Here is a 27,178-nt window from a genome sequence, read left to right as displayed (position 1 = left end):
TTACATTTAAGTCTTTAACTCACTTGGAATTTATTTTTGTCACTAGTGTGAGACAGGCCCTACTTTCATTCTCCTTTTCTAGAGACACCAGTTTTACCAACATACACAGTTTTTCCCCAATGTGTGTTCCTAGCAACTTTGTCAAAAATATCATTGCTTAAAAAATATGCCTCTGTTTTTGAAAATACAAAATTACTGGATGATGTAGATGAAATTCCAGTTGTTTTGACACTTTGCTGAAAACAAAAGCTAAAACAGTAACATTCTTTGCAGAAAACACATACAATCAAGGGTCCATCTAGTTCTTTCAGTTTTGTCTCTCCATATTGTTTTTTCATTATTACCCTCGTGGTTCACCCTCAAACAGTTCCTCATCCCATTCCTTCAATCTGGTCTCCAAAAGGATGTCCCTACTGCCAACCCCACCACACCTCCCCTCTCCTTGAGACCTCAAGTCTCTCAAGGGTTAGGTGTTTCTTCTCTCACTGAGTAAAAACCAGGCAGTCCTCTGGGTTATATGTGTCTGTGGCCTCATATCAGCTAGTGTATGCTGCCTAGTTGGTGGCTCAATGTCTGAGAGATTTCAGGGGTTCAGGATAGGGGTCCTGCTTGTCTTCCTATGGGGTTGCCCTCCTCTACAACTTCTTCCAGTCTTTCCCTTATTCAACCACAGGGGTCCCCAAATTCAGTCCATTGGTTGGGTATAAGAATCTGCATCTTACTTTTTCATCTTCTTGTTTTGCCTCTCAGAGGGCAGCCATGCTAGGCACCTGTCTGTAAGTACACCATAGCATCACTAATAATGTCAGGCCTTAGAGCCTCCCCCTGGAAATGGGCCTCAATATGGCTAGTGACTAGACCCCCTTTCCCTCAGCCTCTTCTCCATTTTTGTCCCTGCAGTTCTTTTAGACAGAAACAATTATGGTCAAAGTTTTTTGTATGTGTGATGGTGACCTCATCCCTCCACTTAATTCCCTGTCTTTCTACTGGAGGTGGACTCTACAAGTTCCCTGTCCCCTCAAGTTCCCTCTCCCCACTGTTGGGCATACTTTTAATTTTATTGCAGCTTTTTGCAGGAGCCCCACCTCCTAGCTCCTCTACTCCCTGGGGATTCCTTCCCTTGGTGTGGACTTGGTCCCCTTTACCTTTTTCCTTTTGTTCCTCTCAGATATTCTCCCTAGCCCAGATCCATTCTTTTCTGTCTCCTTCTGAACCACAGAAACATTCTCATTCCTCCACCAACACATAGAGCACCTACCCAAGAGAAAGAAGACCAGATATCTAAATCAAGAGACACTGCCCTCATCATAATTCCAGATGCCAACATCTGAGCATAAGAAACCAAACCATGAACAGCCTAGACAACATGTCTCCACCCAAAGCCAGCAATTGTATTTTTAGAAACCTAGAGAAATACACTTTGCATGAAGTATAAGACTAAATTTCAAAAGAAGAGCTATATATATGGTCAAGGATTATAAAGAAGGAATGAAGAAATGGCTTACTAAACACAGTGTGAACAAAAACAGTGACATCAACAGTGGGATGAAATAAAACATTGAACATTTTAACATGTGAAAGCAGAAACAGAATCACTGAAGAAACCCAAAGTGAAGAAAGTCTGGAAATTAAAAACTTAGAATGTCAAACAAAAACTTCAAAGATAAGCCTTACTAACAGATTACTAAATCTGGAACACTATAAACATTTAGTATTTTAAATATTACCTGTTGTAGGAAAAATTTTTGATCATATCTCTTTGATATTCAGTATGATTCTTTTACCTTTATAAGCACTTTCTTCTTTTTTTGCCTGTGATTTGGAAAAAAATTTTTGTTCCTTTGACTTAGGTTTCTTATACTTTCCCCATTCCCGTTATTTATAATCTTTTTATAGTGTTGCACATTTTACGGATGTTTCATGCATGGAATATTTTAGATTCAATATTTTTCTTTGACTGTGCTATCCATCTTTTCTGCAGTTCCTTCATGGTATGAAATTCTTTAAATGTACAGAACAAAGAAAGTATTAAAAGATGCATGAAAAAATACAAAGTAGCATTAAGGAAAGGCCTTTCAAGTAACATTGGATTTAGCATAAACTCATGGAAACTGATCAATTCCCTGCTGAATGAAAAATAGGCCATGTATACATCATAATCTACATTTAAATGTTTTAAAATTGAACAAACATTAAAACAAAACATGCTTAGTCCTATGGACTACAATAAAAGATGCTCAAAGAGGCAAAATTCATACCACAATTGCCTATAAAAAAACCTGGAGCAAACTCATAAACCCATATTAGTAACTTAGCAATGGCAAAAAATTTTATCAAACTCAGGGCTGAAATCAATGTAATAGAAATCAACAAAAAAAAAATACCAAAGAATTATTGAAATAAAAAGTTGGTACTTTAAAACACCAAGAAGATTTGACAAATTCTTAGTCAAATTAACTAAAAGACACAGAGAAAATATTTAAATTAATAAAATTAGGGACAAAAATGGGGTGAGCACAATCAGAGAATCACAAGGTCATACTTTAAAACTCACCCCGAGTGAGGTAACACGGACCAAGGAAGACATACATGGTGTGTGTTTGTATTAGCTGTTAAGTCAGTGATTACTGAGATGCCTACAATCTTTAGAATCCTGGAAGTTAGGTATCAAATAAGGGTCTGGAGTGGGGGATGGCAGATAAACTTCCAAAGAAAGGGAAATAGAAGAGTTTTTGATAGATGGGGTGGGGACTGGATGGGTGGATCAAATAGGGAGGAGAAGAGAAGAGGAAATGAGAAAGGGAATACTGGGCAGAACAGCTAAAGTTAGGGGCCATTTTAGGGGAAGTATGGAAACCCTCTTAGAGTTAGAGCTTCCTAAACTATATCTATATACAAATTTGACCTAAATAAAATCATCAAGCAATGGGAGGAAACAGTCTCAACTGGCCATCTCTTTCACCAAATGGGACTTCCAATACCAGGAATGAAGAAAGAAGAGCTGTTAACCAAAGCCACCCCATAGGAGCCCCAAACAGTCCAGGCTGCTCCCAAGACTATAGGTTGCTCGTCACAAACTGATGACAAGGCCCCACTGCTGAAAACAGACAGCTTATTGAATATGAAGAATCAGATCTGGTGTCTACGTAAAGCCTTCACCTCTATATGCTAGAGTCTTTAGAACGGAGAGATATTCTGTACACTCCCAAAGGAGAAACCAATGCTAACACCAACCCAGCTACAAACTGTTTGATTTACAATGTGTCCTGCCTGCAAGATATGCAGGAGCAAAGATAGCACACGCTTGTGGGAATAGGCAATCAATATCTGACTTAATTTAAATTCTACTCCATGAGATAAAATCCATCCCCCAACACTGTTTGGATGACCAAGAAACTGATACTTAGTGCCTTGCTCAGCTGTCACCACCTCAAGAAACCTTCCTCTGGCAGTAAATGGGAACAAACGCAGAAACCCACATTGCAGAGTAAGAGACCTTGAAATGGCCTTAAAGGGTATGTCTCTGTCCAGTTCCTCTCCTTAGGACTCAGGAAACCTGAGAAGAAGAAGGGGTCAAAAGAGTGTAAGGACCAGAGGAGTGAAAGGACACCAAGAAACAAGACCTACCCCTTCATCAGTATCAAGGCACATAGGAATTCACAGATACTGAATCATATGCCCAAGACATGGATGGTTCTGCATCAGATGGAATTCTAGAGCGACAAGCGGAAGTGAACACACACTCATATTCCTATCCTCGAAGTTATCTCCAATTGATAAGCACTTGCAAATGAAAAGTTAGTCTCTGTCAAGGGATTCTCACTGTGGAAACAAACTACTCTTAAGGGAAGTCACATGCCCAGAAGTTGAAGGTAAACAGAAAATCAAATCAAAGCATCTTTGGAGGTCCTTTGTCTCCTAACATTGTGATGGGGTCTTGTTTTGTTTTTAATTATATCTTAATTTTATTTTCATTGTCTTATATGTTTTTTTCTCTTTTTATTCTACTGGTTGTGTGTGTGTGTATGTGTGTGTGTGTGTGTGTGTGCGCGCGCGCACATGCATGTGTGTGTGTGTGTGTGTGTGTGTGTGTGTGTGTGTGTGTGTATGTGTGTATGGTTTTATGGGATTCCTGAGTGTGTGTATGAGTGGGCCCCTTAGCATCTATAACTGTTTCTTGTGCCTTTTCTCGGGCTTTTTTTCTCCTGGTTTTTGTTTTGTCTTATTCTGGCATGTTAGTTTTTGTTTTCTCTGTTTTATTGTATTACTATTCTTAGAAGCATGTTTGTATTCTAATGAGAGTCATAAAGGATCAGAGGAGGGTGAGGAGTAACTGAGAGGAGTAGAGGAAGGGGAAACTGCATTTAGGATATAGCATATGAAAAACCTCTATTTTTAATAAATGGAAAAAAATGAAAATCTTGGGGGGCAGAACAGGGTTTAAGAGCAGCTGCTCTCCAGGGACCTGGATTCAACTTTCAGTACTCACTCCCAGTTGTTTGCAACTGTTTGTTACTCCAGCTCAAGGGTGTCAAATGTCCTCTTCTAATCTCTGCAGCTACCTGATCACATTTAAGAAAAAGTTGATAAAAGGGGGGCTAGGATTTTGATATATTTAATATATTTCATACTATTAGACTCACAAAACTTCACTCTAGTAGTATACTCAAAATTCTGTTGAGAAACAAAAAAAATTAGCAATAAACCTATGATAGTTATAAATCTGCATTATAGACCACTGTGATATCCAGTGAAAAGTAAATCAAAATCCTTTTGTATTGAATGTAGCAGTTGTAACCCTAGTATCAAAAAGACAGAGGCAGGAGGATTACAAATTCCTGGTCAGCCTGGATTCATAATGGTCCCTGACTGAAGAAATATTCTTTTGAATTATATTATGATCCAGTGATAGAGAACTGACAGACTTCTGGAGTAGGAGAGTAGTCAAGTATACTGCTTGCTTTGTCAGTTAAAAGCAAACCAAGTTGCATGTACAATAACCTATCTACCACATGTATTTTTGGATTTATTGTAAAGAATTTTATCATGTAGTTGTAGAGGCTAAGATGAGTTAACATCTTCAGTTAGAAAACTGGAGGCTCGAGACAGCCAAAGTTTTAGTCTATGCCTAAGCACAAAGGTAAGAAAAGATGTGTCCCAGTTTGGAGTCAGTCAGAGACAACAAACTCTCCCTGTTTCTGCCTTTTATCTACTCAAGAATTTTTTCTGTTCATGACTAGATGAGATTTAATCACATTCGAAGGACAATCATCCATACTGATTTAAAGATGTTCAGAATAAGATTCAACTGCATATCAGGGCACTCTGAAATATAAAATTAATCACCTCTCTCATCGTGTGGCAAGCATGCAGTTACTGTTCTCATTGAGTTTCTGTTCCAGTAGCCATGACAACGGTACTTCATAAGTACAATAAGGAAAAGCAAACCAGAGTAACAGGACACAGAGAGGAGAAAGGCCAGGATAGACCACAGTCTTACATAGGGTGGTCTGATACTTAGTGCCTGCTTATCTGTCACCATCTCAAGAGATCTTCCTCTGGCAGGAAATGGGAACAGACACTGAAACCCACAACCAGACATTACACAAAGTGAGAGACCTTGAAACAGCCTTAAAGGATATATCTATGCCAAGTTCTTCTCCTCAGCACTCAGGAAACCTGAGAGAAGAGGGGGTCCAAAGAATATAATGTGAGGAGTACTTTAGCAATTTGATGTACAACAAATACTTAAATAAGTCAGGGTAGCAAGCCATATATGACTATCTTTAGGGGAATTTGTTCTTGGCAAAAGGAATATCAATTGCAGAAGGATAGGAGTAGTATGCTTTTTGTTGTTATTGTTGATGATTGGGGTTTTGGTGTTTGTTTTTGAGAACAGTAAAATTAGATAAAATGAATCACTTTCTATTCTTTAGTCATATTCAATTGTTAGGGTTTGGATATGCAATAGGTAAAGGGATGGGTTGAATCAGGGCTTTGATCTGATCAAGACCATGGTATAGGAATTGGGAGTACAAGTAAATGAAATAAGTAATGAAGATCAGAAGAGAGTGAAGAGTGGTTAGAGATTGTTTGTCCGCTAGAGATCCGAACAGGACTGAAGAAGTTACAAAGTAAACATCTAAGACAAGAGTACTAGAATGACCTGAGTGGATTCTGTGTTCTCAATGCCTGAAATATTAGCTTTGTAATTTCAATGACAGACTCTTTAGACATTGTAATGACAAGAATAGAGTAGAGGAGAGCATAGACCTAGAAAAATTGAATAAACTCTTCAAAATAAAGAACTTAGAACCCAGAAAGTTGGGCAGATACCTACAGGTCTATTGACATTACCAAAAATAAGGACATGGGTAGTATTGAACAGAGTATCACTGCGCCCTTTCCAAAGCAGTCCATGTAATTATCACCTTTTCTTGAATGTGTCACATTTTTCCTGAGAATTGCATATCCCATGTTTGTTTAGATCAGTCTTTTGTTCATCCTTCCAAAATAGATATCACTTTCTGTATAAGACCTGTCCTTAATCTATAAAGTTTTGTTTTCTTCTATAATCCTAATGTACTTTATAACCACTTCTATCACGACACAAAGTAGAAGTTGAAGATCCTAGATTTTCCTCTTTGTGTAAACAGTGGAGATATATGTCTTTGCACCCATACAGTAAACTAGATAAATTTCTATTAGAAACTTTCCATTAGAAAATGAATATACCTTGGGTGTGATTATATATCCCCAATGGATACACAATTTGCTGTTGTCTCAAAAAATTATTATTAACCTAAACTAGAAAACCTACAACTACTAAAAATAAACTACAAAAATCAGTGTAAGATAAGCAATTCAAACATACCCATCACTCCTAATGAAATGGAAGCAGTAATTAACAGTATTTTAAAAATTAGGAAAGAAAGGTAAGTAGAAAAAAATCACAGGGACATATTGATTCAGTACAGAATTCTACCAATTCTTCAAAGAATTAAGTCCAGAACTCTTCAAATTATTCCACAAAAGAGGCACTGAAAGAAGATTTTCTAATTCTTTTTATAAAGCAACAGGTACCTTGATACCTAAACTACAGATAAGACCCAATGAGAAAAGAATTGTAGACCAATATTTCTCATATTTTATGAAAATAGATGCAAACATTCTCAAGAAAATACTTGCAAACTCGGTCTAATAATGCATGAAAAAGATTATTTACATAATCAAAGATAATCCCAGAGATTCTGGGATTGATCAACATGCATGTATTGATAAAAATCCACCACACAAACCAACTAAAAGGCAAAACCTACATCATTATCTCATTAGATTCAATAAAGGCCCTTGATAAAATCCAACACCCTTTAACAATAAAACTCCTGAAGAGACTAGGGATAAAAAGAATATACTTCATCATATTAAAGGTAATTTATAGCTACCCCACAACCAACCAAACTTAAGCAGAGAGAAACTCAAAATACTTCTATTAAATCCAGAAAAAAGATTAGGATGTCCACTCTCTTCATAACTCTTTAATCTAGTACTTAAATTCTTAGCTAGAGCAATAAGACAATGGAAGGGAATCGAAGGGATATAAGTCGGAAGGAAGAAGTCAACGTATATTTATTTGTAGATGATATGATCTCATACATAAAGGAGCTTAAAACTTGACCTCTATACTCTTACAGCTAATAAACAGTTTCAGTAAAGTAGCAGTACACAAAATCAACACATAAAAGTCAGAAGTTTTCCTATTTATAAATGTCAAACCTATTAGGAAAGAAATCAGGGAAACAATACCTTTCCTAATATCTTCAAAAAAAATTAAAGTGTCGGGATACCACCAACAAAACAATTGAATGATTTGCATGATAAAATTTTAAGACACTAAGAAAATAAACTGAAGACACTTAGAAGACACTAGAATTGGAAACTCCCATGTTCATGGATTCATAGAACTAATATTGTAAAGATGACTACTTTACCAATAGTTATCTAGAGATTTAATCCCAATACCATCAAAATCCCAACAGAATTTTTCACAGAAATTGAAAAAAACCACCCCTTCAACTTCATATGGAATCATTCTCTGTCTGTCTCTAACTCTGTTTCTATCTCTGTCTCTGTCTATCTCTGTCTCTCTCTCTCTCTCACACACACATGCATGCACACAAATACACACACAACACAGGATAGTTAAATAATATTTAGTAATAATGGAAATGCACACATTATCACCACTTTAGACTTCAAGTTGTACTAAAGAGTTATGGTGATAATAACATAGGATATTGGCATAAAAACTGAAACATTGATGAATGGAATTAATCAAATAGAAGACCCATAAATAAATCCACACACCTATGGATACCTGAATTTGACAAAGAACTAAAAGAATATAGTAGGAAACATGCTTTCTTCAACAAATGGTACTGGTCAAACCAGATCACAGCATGTAGAAGAATAAAATCACCCTGCACAAAACTCAAATTTAGCGAATCAAGGACAGCAACAGAAGACCAGATACCTTGCATCTGAATAGAAGAGAAAGTGGGGAACTCATTGGCACAGGAAAGAATTGGTTTTATAGGATTCTTAGGGCACAAGCATTAATACTAGCAATTATTAAATGGGACTTTATGAAGCTGAAAAGTTTTTGTGTGATAATAGATATCAACTTTGGGCCAAATGGTGGCCTACTTAATAGGAAAAGAATTTTACTAATTATATATCAGATAGAGAATTACTGCCTCACTTTACCCACATTAGAGAAGTTTCCTCTTACAGCAGACATGAATTAAGACAGATGTGCACAACAGGACCATGTGTAGAGAGTGAAAGTCTTTGGAGAACTCAGTCCTAACTGCACAGCTCCTCTTCTGGTGGCTCGGGGAGCTATGCAGAAGAGAAGGCTGAAAGATTGTAAGAACCAGAGGTGATGGATGGCTCCACATAAATCTTGCTTCCAGACACAACAGGAGTGGTACAAATGTGAATTCACAGTGATTGTCAGCACATTCAAAATCTAAGGATCTACACAGGTTCAAGCCAGACATAGCACCAGAACTTAGAAGAGCAATAGATGTGGGTTCGCATTCCTAATCAAGAAGCAATCTGCAATTGAACACTCACTGGGAAAAGAAAAAACCTGTTTACTTTAATGGAATCTCATCGAGTCCATTAACCACATTTTAGAGCAGACCCTATGTAATTATTTGACAAACTTCTATTCACTGAGCAATTAGCAAAACTGTAATAGAGAACGAACAGGACATTTAATGAGGAAAAGCTACATTAAGAACCAGGATCAAATAAAAGTCTCATCTGGTCGCCTGCATTTTCTTCTTCATTTCATGGGAAGCATCGCTGTTTACGCTAGTTGTAGAACAGGTTGGATCATTGCGGCTTTACTACTGCAGTGCAGTGTCTCGAGTTCTAACAATCATGTCATAGCATAAGGCAAATCTGAAAATAAGAACCATGTGTACAGATCCAAAAGAGAGAAGAAATGAGATGCCTTCTGCTGATTTTATGGAATATCAATTCATAATTATAACTAGATTCTGTCACTACTCACAAACTTCTTTCATGTAGCCCATTTTGTGTGTTTGAACCTCTGTGTGTTTAATTATTCAAAGGCAGTAACTAAAGCTCTCAGTTTTAGCTATCCCTTCCCAATCTATCTCACACGTCATTTCCTCCAGTGAACTTGAACACTGACCCTGACATCTACAGCATTCCTTAACATTTTCGCATGCTCTTTTACACCATTATCCTTGATGTGTATATTTTAACCACTCAATTCAACTACAAATAATCTAAGAACAGGAAGTTTGTCTAACAATTCACTTATTGATAGATATTTCAGATGATTTCTATTTGACACATAGCTGTTATGGACATTGTTATGCATGTGCTTATATAAACATATTTTCATTCCTCCTGGATTAAATATTCAAAAATGGAACAATTAGTTCTTATGTGTGTGTTATAACACTTTGGAGAAGATGAGTAGATTCCTTAGAAAGTGATTATGTTGTTATAAGCCAACTAGAAATGCATGTTTTATTTTTTCCCGTGGCCTCCCAAACATTCAGTTAATCATGTTTTTAATGTTCTGCTTGGAATCTAGGACTGTCTCAATAGTTTTAATAAGTAGGTCTCTAATAACCACTTAAGCATTTTTGTGGACTGTTTCGCGTTAGAACGGTCTCACTTCAAATCTTTTTACTGTTTGTATTGAATTATCTGGTTTCTCCCTGTCTTTAAAGACAGTCTCTTATAGCCCACATTGGCCTCAAATTTACTATGTGGCTGCAGATGAATGGAAACTCCATCCTCCAGTGTCTGGAGTGCAGGCATGGGCACCATATCCTTTGTACTGAGTGCTGGGGATATAACTAAGGTCCTTGAGTTTCTCAGGCAAGTATTCTCCCAAATGAATTACATCCCTAATGATTTTTGAGGGATATCTTCTACATGTACTTCTTTTCAGGGTGTGTGAAAAGACACGCCAGCTTGCTTCAATAGGAAAATGAAAATTTGAACGTTCAGTGAACAGAGAAAATAAAATAAAATATAGAAAATAAAACAATACTAAACAAGTATTTACTGGAAATAAATGTGGCTATATTAATACATTAAGAATATAAAGATATGGGGTTGGGGATTTAGCTCAGTGGTAGAGCGCTTGCCTAGCAAGCGCAAGGCCCTGGGTTCGGTCCCCAGCTCCGAAAAAAAGAAAAAAGAAAAAGAAAAAAAAGAATATAAAGATATGCTGTGACATGCAAAACAAACTGAAAATCCAGTGAGATAATAAATTATATCTAGTATAAAATACATCAGGCACAAGTACAAAGGGACTGTAGGAACAGTCACCTCCCCCATCGCCTTGCTCTGGCTTTTGTCTCCCCTCATTTCTGTGACTGATCATAGAGAGTTGTCTACGGTTCAGTTCATTAGCTATTAATGACTGGGTTAAAATTTCCTGTTGTTCAACCCACACAGCCTTCTAAAGATCCATTTTAAGCTCCTATTAAAGATTACACAGGAAACAGATTGACTATTTATGGAGCAACCTTGAACATATTTTCTGGCAGGCATCTTCTGAGGCTAGCATTGCCTCCGCTCTGTCTCCTTAACTTTGGTGCTTTACCTCACTAACTGCTAAGAGAAGGGTATGGGCAAGTCCAGCTATTTTAATGGGAAAGAAAAGAAAGGGAACTGAGAGTTGTCAGTGTCTTACTAAAGAAACAAACAACCCTTAAGCCATATCAGTAAGACAGTGGCCAAAGCGTAATGCATCAGAAGGTTCTAGAAACATTCCCTCCCTATAATATAAAGGGCTAGGTGAAGGAAAGATTTTTATTGGAAAAAAATTAAATAGGCTGCAAACCATGAAAAGGTTTGTAAAACACACACACACACACACACACACACACACACACACACACACATATATATATATATACATATATATATATATGTATATATATCTTCATAGTGAAACCTAAAATTCCATATAACTGCCCAGGGAAAGATGGATAGAGATTCTTCAGTTGTAATTGATATTCATGAGGCCTTTAGTTTGCTTCACAACTCAAAGGGGAGAAAAGATAATAAAGAGAGAGCCTTAGCCATTGAGTGCTTTAGCCCTATAGAGGACATGTCTATTGTATATAAACCTGTAGCCTCTCCAAGGCTCAGATACTCCTGCTGAAGAAGGCAGCTGGGTGTGGTGGAAAGGAGTGCTATCAAGTGTTGTCTCCTGAGCACGACATAGTTACATGGCTTCTGGACTCATGAACTCACAGCAGCTGTGGCTAACAGCACAATACCTATACCAGAATAGAGCCCACCAACTCAACGTTCCAACATAGATGGGAAGAGGGGATGAGGCTCCCCCGACTGTTCCTTGAGGATGACAGTTAATGGTTCTGGAGTAAGAAGAGTCATTCAGTCTTCTTCAAGAAGTGGCTTGCCCAGTCCCTAACTATGGCCTTGAAAGAAAGCAGCCATAGGTAAACTTGGTGGATCCCAATCTATATGTATATGTAGAGTGTGTGTGTGTGTGTGTGTGTGTGTGTGTGTGTGTGTGTGTGTGTGTGTGTAGAGAGAGAGAGAGAGAGAGAGAGAGAGAGAGAGAGAACAAAGAAGGATGTGAAATTAGAATGAGGGATTTGGGGGAAGCAAAGGAGATTTTTTGGGAGTGAGAGGAGAGTGAGTGTGGGTAACTAAGTAAAAAGCATTATATATATGAACGAAATTGTCAGATTAAAACATGAACATCAACAAAACTAAAAGCCTATGCTGAATCAGTAGCATATGATTCTCATTATTAAAACAAAGAAGTTGCAAGTTGCTTTCTCTTACTTTGTAGTGAGACTTAAATTGCACTTTGCTTCCTTTGGCTTCAGATTGCAGGAAGGAATGAAAGGCAGGAAGGCAATTTTACCATGCTTGTCACTCCCACGGTGTAACAGCTACAAGGGATGTTTGGCATGTAACGCTGTCTATCACTTCTCCAGCCAACGTTCTGCTTCTTGATCCTCTCTAGGTTTAACTACATAAAACAATGAAAAGGAAACCACCCAGATGCTGCAATTATCTGCACTTCATTTTTAGCAAAATCTTGATATCAAAACATTTACCATGTCACTTTAATCTAATATTGTCATCAGGCTAAGTGAGTAAACATATTGAATGGGCATTTTAAAGAACATATGTACCTAGCACACATGTAAAAAATCTGTAAAAGAGCTGAAATTACATCCTTCCTTTATTCTTGACAATTCTTATTCATCATGGCTGGTGGCACTGAGTTCCACAGCCCCACCTTGATCTTCAGGAAAAGATACTGGTTAGCTTCAGACAAATGTTTGTTTTGAATTTGACTGTTTGGGTTTGAGTATGGATTCATTTTGAAGAAAGTGTCTCTACATTTTAACATTAGAATTATTAAATATCAAAGCTAAAATTAAACCTATGCAGCAGTTAATACATATAATATCATTTGAAAGCCAGAGTAAACATGGAATTCAAAAAAGGTATTACACATACCATTATAATAAATATTATTATTCATCGTTATGGTGTTATTTCCTTTACTTAGAAAAACTAAAGTAAATACGAAATCACATTGAATGGAACAGTATTGTACTCTGTGTCCAACTCCTCAGTCCCACCTTAACATTGAGAACTCTGTGATAAATGTCCTTGATTAATAATTAAGCCCCATTCTAACATGACCTAAGAGCCGTGCTACTCTCTTACCAAAGCTTATTTTATACCAGGCAGTGTGTTCCCGAACGACAGAACAGAATACTAATCCTCTGCAATAAAACATTCTTTTTTTAATCTAGTAATTTTTCTCTTTACTTTAAGATGGCTACACATACCACTCGGGGGTTAAACATTTGTGATTTTACCCTAAGATAAGGGTTTTGCAAGTGAGTTTCTTAAAAAGGGCATACAAGTGGGCCGTTTATAGTAACACTCTGGAAGTTGTTCGTAAATATTTGTTGAAGGAATGACTCACTAAGCAACAAATCCCAGTGAAATGATGACAATCTAAATTAACCTTTAAAGTATTTGTGCTAGGACCAAGTAGGAACATAGGGTAGAAGAGAAGTTTAAATGCCCTTGGAAGGCCAGTCATTGAGCATGGATCATAGAGGCTGCTGTGAATCAATCAATAGGGAAAAATCCATGGAAACCAAAGAAACTTCACCACACTGGTGACAGGACGGTGCTGCCAGAGTTGTTGGCAGGGCTGCTTCCAGAGCGCTTGGCTTGCAATTCCCACCCCAAACACCTACCATCTTCCCAATCCTTCCCCACTTTACTTGTCTGCTACAATTTAATACATTCACGCTCCAGCTCTGCGTCCAATTCTGCTGTACTTGTTACTGTATACACATGGATAATAACTCTCTTATGACATAAACTATGATTTAAAGTACATTCTTAATATAACATAGGGTTATCAGTAGGAAGGCGAGAAAGAAATCTTACACTGTGTGTCTAAGTTAATGACCTGGACACCAGTTTGGGCTTTCTTCTTTGGCAGACAATAATTTTTCTTGTTGGTGAGGATAAAGAAGTTACTGTGTGCAAACTCACACTAGCAACTGTCCTCTCTGACATCTTAGCAGTCCAAGTTTTAAGCTTTGCTCAACAACCTGATTTCGTTAAACGCTTTAACTGGCGTTTCCTTCACTGTGCCTATAAAAGAACCAAATAGTTTTTCTACAGAACTTTGGCCCAGTCTCACTAGTCTTAACTGAACTTCCTCTCACATGTTTGTGCCTGTTGTAATTTTCTTCACTGACAGAGAAGTAAATGTTTATTAGTTCATACTAAGGCACTGTCTGAGCATTAATCCTGGTCAAGGAATTTAAGCTGTTACACATGTTCAAAACTCACCTCAATTTCCTTCTTCAGTGTCTTGAAGTTCTTATTGTACAGATCTTTTACTTGCTTTGTTAAAGTCACACCGAGGTACTTTATATTATTTGGGTCTATTATGAAGGGTGTCATTTCCCTAATTTCTTTCTCGGCTTGTTTCTCTTTTGTATAGAGGAAGGCAACTGATTTATTTGAGTTAATTTTATACCCAGCCACTTTGCTGAAGTTGTCTATCAGCTTTAGTAGTTCTCTGGTGGAACTTTTGGGATCGCTTAAATATACTATCATATCATCTGCAAATAGTGATATTTTGACTTCTTCTTTTCCGATCTGTATCCCCTTGACCTCCTTTTGTTGTCTGATTGCTCTGGCTAGAACTTCAAGAACTATATTGAATAAGTAGGGAGAGAGTGGGCAGCCTTGTCTAGTTCCTGATTTTAGTGGGATTGCTTCAAGTTTCTCTCCATTTAGTTTAATGTTAGCAACTGGTTTGCTGTATATGGCTTTTACTATGTTTAGGTATGGGCCTTGAATTCCTATTCTTTCCAGGACTTTTATCATGAAGGGGTGTTGAATTTTGTCAAATGCTTTCTCAGCATCTAATGAAATGATCATGTGGTTTTGTTCTTTCAGTTTGTTTATATAATGGATCACGTTGATGGTTTTCCGTATATTAAACCATCCCTGCATGCCTGGGATGAAGCCTACTATGTCATGGTGGATGATTGTTTTGATGTGCTCTTGGATTCGGTTTGCCAGTGAATTAGTTAGGTAAACACAATTTGGAGAGCCAGCATACTAAAGGTCACTGGCATGTTAGGGGAAACAACAATGAGTAAACCTTACAATTTAATGTACACTTTAATGGACAATTTAATGTGCAGTTGTATCTCAGTAGCGAAAGATGCACTTAGCCATCATAGGCTCAATGACTACCCCACCACAAAAGTAGAATTGGAAACTCCATATATCACGTCTTCATTCAAACTTCTATTATGTGTTTGTTGAAGTATAAATTACTTAGTGTATATTAACTATTACATCCCCATGGTTCTATTGCATTCACCATTCTTTGTGTCATGACCCATTTTTTCATGTGTTTATTGGGAATATTATCTCAGGAGCAATGGCTATTTAAAACATTTGCCCACTTTTAAATGAGTATTTTTATAAGTGAGTTAAAAGTGTTCTTTATATTCTAAATATAGATTCTTAATATAATTTGTGATTTTTAACCATTCTCTCCCTTTCTATAGATTGCCATTATTTTTCTTGATGCTGTGTGTCTGTTGCAAAACAATTTTAAAATAAATTATCTCAAGAGAACAATACTGATATACTGTTTTGTTTTCAAACAAAATAGTAGAAAATGCACATTCGATTTTGAACACCTGGAAAAATAAAAGAAATTTTAATGAAGTGAGACTCAGGAAAATTCTTATATTAATCGTAATAACTATCAAATCAAATTAACAAAAAAAAGAAAAATCATAAATCAAAATAAATAACATGATAAACTATACTGGTGAGAATGTGGAGGAACAGCCATACTCCTCCATTGCTGGTGGGAGTGTGAACTTGTACAGCCGTTTTGGAAATCAATATAGCAAGTTCTTCCTCAAGATGTGAGAGCTGAGCAAAGGCTAGAATAGTCTTCTGAAAATTATTTGGGTCTTTGGAGAAACTATAAGGGGAACTTGATGAAAATCTACCCTAAAATTCATATTTGAACTGGAACCCTCGCCCAGTGGTCTGAAAGCTCACTGTGTAAGCATTAGCAGCAGAGGGCGGGTCCCACCATCCATACTGAAGCTGGTTATGGACATGTGCAGCTAAAACTCCACAATGGTGAAAGGAGTTATCGCAGGGATTGCTGGAGCTTGCTCAGTGCTATCCTTGCTCCGGGTTCAGACAGTGACAAACCCTTTCCTCAAAGGAATAAGGTCAATCACAAAACTGGATACAACATAGTCACATGATCTATGCACGCATGCGCACATGCGCGCATGCGCGCACATACACCCCCCAAACACACACACACGTGCACGCACGCACACACATATTGACATACATATGTAAAGTGAGTAAATAAGCAAAAATTTTTAAAATGTGCCAAACATGAAGCAGAGATTAGGAAAGCCTGTGGAATAGGGGCAGGAAGCAATGAAGGAGTCAGAGTAGACAAGGACACCCCCCCGAGAAAACCTATAGACTCAACTATCCTGGGCTCATAGGGGTTCATAGAGACTGAGCCACCAGCTAGAGAACATGCATGGGACAGATCCAGGACCTCTGCACATATATAACGGTTTCACAGCTGGGTCTGTCTTCATGTGGGATTCCTAAAAAAGGAGCAGGGGCTGTCACTGACTTCATCGCCTGCCTTTGGATCCCTTTCCCCTAACTGGGCTGCCTTGTCTAGCCTCAATAGAAGATGTACCTAGTTTTACTTTGACTTGATATTTCAAGTCTGATTTGATATCCATGGGAGGCCTCCCCTTGTCCAAGGAGAAGGGGAGATGGGGGAAGAGGGATCCGAGGGAAAGACTGGGAGGAAATTTGGGAGGAGAAGCTGTGGTCAGGATATAAAGTAAGTAAATAACTTAAAATGTAAAAGAAATTAAATGCCTTCTTGTATTTATTGCAGTCAGAAATTATTTCGACATTATAAAGTACTACTGAGTTGACAAGATATCTCTGTGTGTAAAAGCACTTACTGCCAAACCTAATGATATGGGTCCTGTCTATGGGACCCTCATGAAGGAAGAGAGGAAGGAAGGAAGGAAGGAAGGAAGGAAGGAAGGAAGGAAGGAAGGAAGGAAGGAAGGAAGGAAGGAAAGGAGGGAGGGAGGGAGGAAGGGAAGGAGGGAGGGAGGGAAGGAAGGAAGGAAAGAAGGGAGGGAGGGAGGGAGGAAGGAAGGAAGGAAAGAAGGGAGGGAGGGAAGGAAGGAAGGAAGGAAAGAGGGAGGGAGGGAGGGAGGAAGGAAGGAAGGAAAGAGGGAGGGAGGGAAGGAAGGAAGGAAGGAAAGAGGGAGGGAGGGAAGGAAGGGAGGAAGGAAGGAAGGAAGGAAGGAAGGAAGGAAGGAAGGAAGGAAAGAGGGAGAGCGGGAGGGAGGGAGGGAGGCAGGCAGGCAGGCAGGCAGGCGAGAACTGACTCTTGCAGTTTGTCCTCTGACCTACAAATGCAGGCTGTGGTATAAACACCTCACCCCCTTCCATGTAAGTATATAAATGTAATTCAAAAAAAATAAATCAGTGTTTGTCTCCCAATTAGAAGAAAATAGTCTAATATTCATAAACTTTGCAAATACTTTGAACATGTTTACAAGTTGGTTTAAAGGTACTTTGGCAACTGTAGGAAGAGGAAAAAGATGTGCTGTGGGGGAGAAAGGGATGACTTTGCTGGAAACTGGACAGAGCCATCTCGGTAGAGCATGACAAGGCTAAAAGAGAAAAGGGTAGCAACTCACACTCACACAGTAACATTTCTCTTTCCTCCGAGAATCAAACCCCAAAGTCCAACATTTTAATTTTGTCCAGTGGACAGCCTACATAAAGTCATAAGTCTTACAACATGCCAAACACCACTGAGGAGGGAGTCAACTGTCTTCTCTCTTCAAGTCTTTGCTCAGTGTTTGTCTCTAACTGAATCAATCTAAAGGCAGTCACTGGAGATAAAGTGTTTGCCTCATCATGAGTGCCTACATCTCTTTTCTGGGAATCATCAATTCTTGTCCTGTATCATATACAATTACCTAAGTACCAAGCCCAGGAACATATCTCACATATTAGAAGAAGTTTTTTTGGGATCATTTTCTGCATCTATTCTGTATGTAAAACCTCGCGCTTTGGAAAGGGATTCAAAAGCAGGTAAATAATCGCAAGTCACCTGCAGACAATACTCGTATCTTTCATGACAACTATGTGTTGAAGTCAAGCCCCAGCCCCAAGCTCCCAGAAATAAAACTCAGAGTCAAAATATAGTTACAAATACCCTGGCCATATAACGAGACTCTTCTCTAACTAGAATAATAATTTAAAGTTTACTTTCAGTTTACTCTATAATCTGCCACATGGCTGCTTATCTGTGTTCAGGTACCATGTGACTGCCTCCTCACATCTTTTCAGGTGGGTCTTTCACCTGACTCTGCCCCAGACTTTCCCCGCCTCCTGTATTTCCCACCTTCTATTTCCTGCATAAACCACAGGCCATAGGCATTTTAATTGACAGGTGATGCGTCCACACCACTACACGAAGGCTCAGGGGGAAAAGTGACAAGCCTTCTTCCCCCAGTGACTGTGGCACCAAGTGTCTAGTTGGCTAACACGAGGGAGATATTTGGGAGACAGTTGATCATTTTTGTTTTAATTACGTTTTCTTTCCTGCTATAGGGGTTAAACCCAAGAAGAAGGCATATTTTAAAGCTGTGATTTTCAACTTTTCCCCCCATCAATGTATTTTAAACAATGTTTTTCTGATAACTTCTCTTGAAATATTACACCACAGATTATGTCTGTTACCCACCATGTACCTATCTGTGAGTTACACATTCGAGTTTGATCACTCCACTAAGAACCAATGTTTTGTCACTTTGGAGAGATATCTCCCCATGAAGATTGCATATTTAGCTCACACCATTAAACACTATCATGTTTTGGTACAAGTTACAAATCCTTTACCCTAATTGCAAAACGGGAATGGGTCATTACACTTTGCTTTAATCCTTAGGAAAAAGACTCAACATCATATTTGTGAAACTGCTGTGGGGAAATCACTTAGATTAAGCAATTGAAGAAAATGAGTCAATAGGAATTTTTCTGACATGAAGTCAATAGCTGGAATTTTTCATCCTTCCCACTCCTGGAATTTCTGAGAAAGAAAATCCATGCTCTAAAATATGCTACATGTAATTGGCCAATTGTGGATATTATAATAACTCCCTTCTCTTATCATGTATCGTATTTCAAATAAAGAGCTGGAATTTCACAGAGGTATAATAAATCATAAAGGCAAGTCTACACAAGGCTGGGTTGAACAGCATCTGCAAACTGAACTAGATTTGCTGATCATTTCTCATTTGTTATGTTTATGCCACTACATATTTTGGAGTTAAACACAGAAAATAATGCTCAAAATAGCCTGCCATGTGTGTACATAGACACACACAGGGGAAGGATTCCTCTTCTTTGATAAATCACTGTGTTCTTTGAAATTGTATGTGCTCCATATTATATAATAAGCTATGTATGTACTTTACATGGCTGAAGAATCAGGTTTTGTCTGTTTTGTTTGAGGAGTGAAGAAGTAAGATAAGTCCTTTTTCCCAGATAGGTCTACCCGATTCATTAATAATATGCCTTCATGGCAACAGAATATCTGATAAGAGTTTCGGTGAGGTGCCAGTATTGATAAAGTAGCAGAAGCCACCAGACCATTAAGTCATTGCAAGAAACAATTACAAGCAGAGAAGTATGAACGAAAGTGTGTACTGTGAGACATACTGCAGTGCAATATGATAATAGACTACAGCTTCCACAATGAGATTTTTTTCTCTGGTGGGGAGGAGGTTGCACGGGTGGAGAAAGGATACAAGGTGAATGGGACATGAGTGGGATTGGGGATGCATGATGTAAAATTCATGAAGGACCAATAAAAAAGAAGTGTCTTCATCTCACCTGTTTCAAGGTGAGAGTAAATAGCTTTTTGCCTCCATGATGTGTCCTGCCTGGTCCCTTAAAAAGCGCACATAGGCTAGCTCTGCATGTTTTATTTACTGATGCTTATTGCTTATTTATTTATACCCATTATGCATTAAAATATGTTTATTTTTGCCTCTGCCAATGGAAAGAAATTCTCATGCTCCCTGTCTTAAGCATTAAGAGAAGAAATCTGAAATGGAAATAAATGAGGTCATGAATTTTTCACTGTTCTCCTCTGACAGAATGAATATGACATCAACAGCATGGCTGGTGATTCCTGCAAACATGGCTGGAAACAGGTCACATGCTTCCTGACGGCCCTTACAAAAGATCACTACAGCTTTCTATGTGTTCTATAGTACTCACTTCCAAGTTTGCATACAAGGACTGCAAGGCCAGAAAACAACCTAGGAATATGTCCAGCATATTGTAAGCATGCAGACATACTTGTTATTGTTAACAATAAATCATTTTGTTTCTTGGTTCTCTGGAGAATGACTGTTGTACATGCTACTGAAACAATCTTATCTTTACTGATAACCATAAAGAATGGAAGTTATTTACTATTCAAATACCCGTATTGGATTCAAGTGTATTTAAAGTGAAAATCTCTAGATGAGAATATAAACAAGCACATTGAATATAAATTGTTGCTATAACATTCTATTCTATCATTTTATGCTTGGTAAGCCCAAAATTCATAAAATGGTTACTTTTTATCTCCCTCAAAATAGATGTAAAGGATCTAAAAGAATGCTTCTCCAACAGTAGGGGAAATAAATACCCGTGGTTCCTATTAAAATGTACATTCTGCTTAGTTGATTGTGTGGGCCATGCTCTCATGATTTCCTCTACCTCTTTGGCTCCTACAATTCTTCATCTTCCTCTTCTGCAGGGTTTCCAAACTCTACCTAGTAGTTAGCTATGGGTCTCTGCATCTGTCCCCATCAGTTGCTGTATGACACTCCTTCTGATGACAATTGGGCTAGGCACCAATCTATAAGTATAACAGAATATCATTAGGAATCATTTCATTGACATTTTTTACTTTTTTCAACTATATTTGGTTCTGTCCTGGGTTTCTAAGTTGTTCTGACCTTGGTTCCTGGTCATCAAGGCAGTTTCAGGCATAGAATCCCTCTTGGAGAATAGGCTGCAAGTTGGGTTGGTCATTGGTTGACCACTCCCAACAAGTTCTGAACCACCATTCCCAGGAACAGGTAAAAAACAGACTGTAGGTCAAAGGTTCTGTGGCTGGGTTTGATGTTCAAGTTCCACTTGTAGGAGCCTTAGCCTAGTGATAGAAGAAGGCCAGTTCGGACTCTGTATCCCCTAATACTAGGAGACTTCACTAGGGTTAATCTCATAGATTTCAGGGAGCTCCCACTGCACTAGATTTCTATGTTGTCCATGTAATGTATCTCCCAGTATTTTCTCCCTCTGACCCTCCTATCGCCCCTCCAGACTGAACTCTCCCATCACCCTCTCCACTTATCTCCAGCCCACCCACAAAATCTATTCTATTTCCCCTTCCCAGGGAGATCCATGTGTCCCCCTGAGATATTCTTGTTCCATAGACTCTCTAGATCTGTGGATTATCCTTTTCTTAATAGCTAATGTCCACTTATGAATACATACCATGTTTGTCTTTCCAGGTCTGGATTCCTCATGATGATCTTTTCTACTTCCACCTATTAGCCTTCAAATTTCATGATGTCATTGTTTGTAACGCTCCACTGTGTAAAATGTACCACATTTCATTTATCCATTCCTAGACGTGAGGGACTCTAGGTTGTTTCAAGTTTCTGGCTGTTATGAATAAAACTGAGTAAGTGTCCCTGTGACAGAATGAAACATCCTGTGCACATATGACCAACAGTGGTATCGCTGGATCTTCAGGTACATCATTTTCCAGGTTTCTGATGAACTGCGTATAGGGACTCACAGAAACTGAACTGATAAGCACAGACCCTGTATGATCTGAGATAAGTTTTCTTGCTATATATTATGATTGTATAGCTTGATGTTCTGGTGGGACTCCCAACAGTGGGATGAGAAGTATCTCTGACTTGGGACCCTTTTCCTCCTAGTGGGTTGCCTCATCCAGTCTTGATATGAGGTCTTGTGCCTAGTCTTACGGTATCTTGTGAGGCCATGTTTGTTAGAGATCCCTGGGAGAACTGCTCTCTTAGCTGAAGAAAAAGTGAAAAAGGAGTGGATCTGGGGGAGAGAGGAGATGGGGAGAGGGAGAGGGATGAATGGAAGGAGGGGATACTGCAGTCAGGAAACTGCAGTGTGTTTAAGAGAGTAATAAAGGAAAATGAGTGATAAATATAATTTTTAAATGCAGATACTGATTTACTTACTCTGAAAGGAGGACCTCAGGTGCAGATATACAAACTACACCAATGATATTATCTGCAAACCATGTTTTAAATGACATTGTCTGCAATTGTAAAATGCTTCATATTGCTTATGGTAAAGGACCTTGTCAGCACCCAAGGCCAGAAACAGATTACCACACTCTTGTCTCTCCAAAATTATAAAATTTATTGAATAGCAATAACTACATGTGCTCTGTGTAAATTCTCGAGGCTGAAGGATCCATGCAATAAAGTAAAGAAATGCAAAACCTTTGCAGTAACCAGCAGAATACTCCCAAACCCTATAGAACAAAGCAAACGCCTGAAGTTCAGAACTACAGTGCGAGACATAAAATTAACTAGTGATATGGAAAGAACATGCATTTCATTTAACACTTTCATTGAGGCACCATAAAATTCCAATAATATTGGCATGAAGTCATTGTATGTGTTGTAGAACATAAGAAGCATATGAAATGTAGTGAGCCAAAACGAGTGTTTGTGTTCACAGTGAGAATGAAGGTATAGGGTTGGGGATTTAGCTCAGTGGTAGAGTGCTTGCCTAGCAAGTGTAAGGCCCTGGGTTCGGTCCCCAGCTCTGAAAAAAAAAGACAAAAGAAAAGAGAATGAAGGTATAAGTGTTTTTAAACAGTTATGCATTTTAATAATACAATGATACTCACAAAGTGTTCATATAGATTAATGAACAGGAAAATACACAAAGTGATTTAAAATTCTGTCAATTTATTGTATGATACTTGTATTTAGTGTAATTAGGGAACACTGATTTTCCAATAAATGATGTTAAGAAAACCAAAGAGGATCTCTTCCTCTATTTTCAGTATCTTTTAAACATTAAGTCAAAAGAAATTACAGACATTGTAGAAGAAAATATAAAATATTTAGCAACTCACACTACACAAAACCACAATGCACGAGCAGCAGACCTGCAGAAAAGAAACCATAAAACGAAAGTTATAACACAGATAACTTTAGAATTAAGTCAACAGGAAGTAATAATCCAATAAAAATAAAGAACGTTTACCAATCACTGACTGAAAAGGAAACATATATTTAATATGAGAATATGCTTGACTGACAAAACTGGGAACAGTATATACATTTTAATTTATTTTGATAGACACAAAAAAATTCCCAGTGGAGAATGCTAGCAGAAATCTAGCAAAACAGGTGTTCTTGTGTATTCCTAGTGAGAGCAAAAACTGTCATAACCGTTTCGAAGGCAACTTGGCAATATCTACTATAACGTAAATCAGATGCACTCTGGCACTTGACAGCACAGCTTTCAGTAATAGAATTTTGGTCCACAGATCAAGGTGCATTTTTCAGTTTTAATAAATACTGGCAGGAAACCATTTCCAGGTAGACTGATACATCAGAAAAATAAAGACACAGATATGTATGATCTGAGGATTGAAATATTGTATTTGTTTATTGCACATTTACAGATGCCTACATGTTTAAAGATTATATAGAAATGGTAATATGATCTATTGCTGAATAAACCTCTGATAGCAGGTAAAATAGGGACCAGAGAAAAATAATCATCCCTATAAACCTTTTAGTATTTTCTGAACTTTGTGCCACGTGAATTTATTACGCAGAAACTTTTACAAAAAAAAATCCAATTATTTTCATCTTCATCATTACTATAGCTGTAGTAAAAATTGATATCACATTTTTGATCATTTCATGTGTGCGTGGTTATGTATGTATATGTGTGTATGTGTGTATCTGTGAGTGTGTCTGTGTCTGCGTGTATGTGTGTGTGCCTCTGTGTCTGTGTGTGTTGGGAGTTAAAATCTATTGGAACCTTGTAACGACTGTGTGGGTGTTTGCACAGAGAAGCAATTGTTTGCAATGCCAACTAGGGTTGTATCCTTTAAATAAATAACAATCTGTTTAATCATGCCATTATTGACCATATTTTTATAACTGTTGAATGTGTAGATTCCTAACTGTTCACAAATGCTTTTCTCTATTATGCCTGTCATAGGAAAGCTGTTTGCTTACTACTGTGTGGGCCTTGAATATTATTCATCTATCTGCTTTCCTTTCCGTAAGAGCCTTGGCATGCATTTTTTCCTGTCTCCTTTCCACTGTGAGCCAAATGGATCTTATACAGACTTTTCTTGTTGCTGTCATTCTTAAATACCCATTCTTTAATTATTCTTTAATTCTTCTATCTTTGGTTACTTTTCTAAGTCTTTTTGCTTCAACTATAAAATGGTAATGTCGATATTGATCTTATAAATGTAAAATAAAATTTTTTCAATTGGAGGATGTTTGTAATTTCAGCAGTTGGGAAACTGAATCAATAGAATTGTTGAATTGGATGAATCACATTTGTGCCATACATAGAGAGACACTGTTATAAGAAAGGAAGATTTAAAAGTAATTAACGAAGTTGTTTTTAAACACCTACAAGTTACACATTCTATGTAACACTTACATTTTATCATAATTACCATGTGCTATTTGTTAGTGACACTGTTACATTAAACATTATTTTGTGTGTCCTTGCTATGTTTATATTACATTTTACCCTTTCAGTAGAACACTATTTTTAAAGTACCCATTGTTTATTTAAATTTAGCTGTAAATGTCCTCAATAACATTGACAGAGCACTGAACACTGTTTCTTGATTGACTGGAACATTTGGAATGAGAGATATAAGTTATTCTATAAAGAATTTTTTAACATAGAGATCAATATGTAAAAGACAGCCTATGGCTTATTTCTATGTTTCCTTGTGAGAAATGCTCAACCACAGAAACTCATTTTATCCCCTTAGTCTACCACCAATTCATAGACATACATATTTGATGGAAACTGATGAGCCCATTATAAAGTGTAATTCAAAACACCGCTTCTCTCAGAGACCAGTCAACCTCTTGTATACAGAGTCATCTCTTTCACTTATACACTTTGTTTCAACTATTGACCTATATAACTGTTTGCATGCCTTTTTCTTCTATAATATTGTGACTCTGAAAATAGCAGTTCTGATTTTTCAGTCTCATTTCTCAAACTTGATCACAAGTCCTGAAACATGGTATTTACCAATCTTTGTTATGTTATATTTCAGTAACTTAGAGAGTAAGCACATGCTTCATGTCTACAAGATTAAAAGGTCTGAAGTAAATTTATCAGGGAAATGATATAGGGACACAACTTTTACAAACATTTTCTGATAGTGTGTGGGGTAACGTTAATTGAAATAGTCAAAGATAATACGTTACCATCAAGCATAGAGTTGAAGATAAAGAGGAGAACCAAACAGCACTTGGTTTGAGTGTGTCCTTTCAGAATTCTGTCCTCAACATGACAGTGTTAAATACTGAAGTGTTGGTGATATGGATTCCTCATGATTTCACAAGGGATCAATTCCTTGCTCGTAGGAAGAGTTTAAGCTCTCCTTCCCTCTTTGCAGACATTGCCTGACCTTTTCACTGAGTTGAAACAGCACAAAGCCCTTGCTGTTTCCAGGGTATGGGGCTTAGCCTACATAACAATGCACCAGAACAAACTTTCCTTTATAAACTGCTAAGTGTTGAGTTATAACATCGACCCCAATAAATACATAAACAAACAAATGACTAGGACACATAACAACCACTGACTTTGTGACAGTCACTCTGTGCTGAGATCCATTAGCTGGGGCTCTGCTATGTATCAGTGAATATGTTTTTGGTGTTTTCATGGTGTTCTTCCATGAAGAACAATTTTCTAGACTCTATATCTTACGATACTTGAGTTTTTCCTCTATATATGATATATTTACTTGTAAGTAAAAATTTTAGAACTAGGAGAATATTACATGGTTAAAGGGTAATGTTTTGCTGATAAATACATCTGTCCTTGTGCTACCCTTTTGACACTGTATCTAATTAAATCAGGGGTGCAGTGTGCTGGGTGAGAGGAACTGGTGAGAGATGAAAGGACTTGTTTCCCTAATTTTCTCCCTTTGGGGATGCTCTCTAACTACAACATACGCTACCTTATATGACATATGTTCTTTTGGGGACCTTTATTTACAATAGCTGCCTTTCAGTATAGATTCTTTGTGTGACTTAGTGTTGCAAGAATGTAGACTGAGCGCTCACATACTAACCCACTGCTTGAATGTCTTTCCCCCTGTTTTATCCCCCCACTTGGAATCCAACCAATAATCAATGAAAAATTAATCTTTATTAATAGTGCTATTGTGGAGCCATTTCACTGCTCAAAAATTTAAATTTGTTCCACACTATTTTAAGCATTAGTTCCATATTCTTTCCCCCAGATTTAAAATGTTTTCTTCATTCTCAATAGGCCTTAGCAACAATCAAACTATATTTCAATTCTAAAGAATTGTACTTCTTATTTAATTCAAGCCTGAATTAGCTATTCACCTTGTTCTCTTCATGTCACTATGTTCAGAATAACACTTCAATTTTTAGAAATTTTTTCCGGCCTACTAGTTCAATCTTAGCCATTCTAAGAGTTCTTCCTTCTTCACTAGTGAGGTCATGGGATACATAAATGGAAGATGAAGGCAGACTACTCCTAGAGTTCCAGTCATTTAATTGGTCTTCTGAAGACTATCAACGGAGGGAGCACTGCGGTACTGCAACTTCAGTTCAAATACATTCACACAGCTGTTCACTGGTCATACAAGCTGATCCATTGGACAATTAGG

This window comes from Rattus norvegicus, chromosome 4 (assembly GCF_021556685.1).
Source record: "Rattus norvegicus strain SHRSP/BbbUtx chromosome 4, alternate assembly SHRSP_T2T, whole genome shotgun sequence".
Classification (NCBI taxonomy): Eukaryota; Metazoa; Chordata; class Mammalia; order Rodentia; family Muridae; genus Rattus; species Rattus norvegicus.
This window is presented reverse-complemented; position numbering follows the sequence as displayed.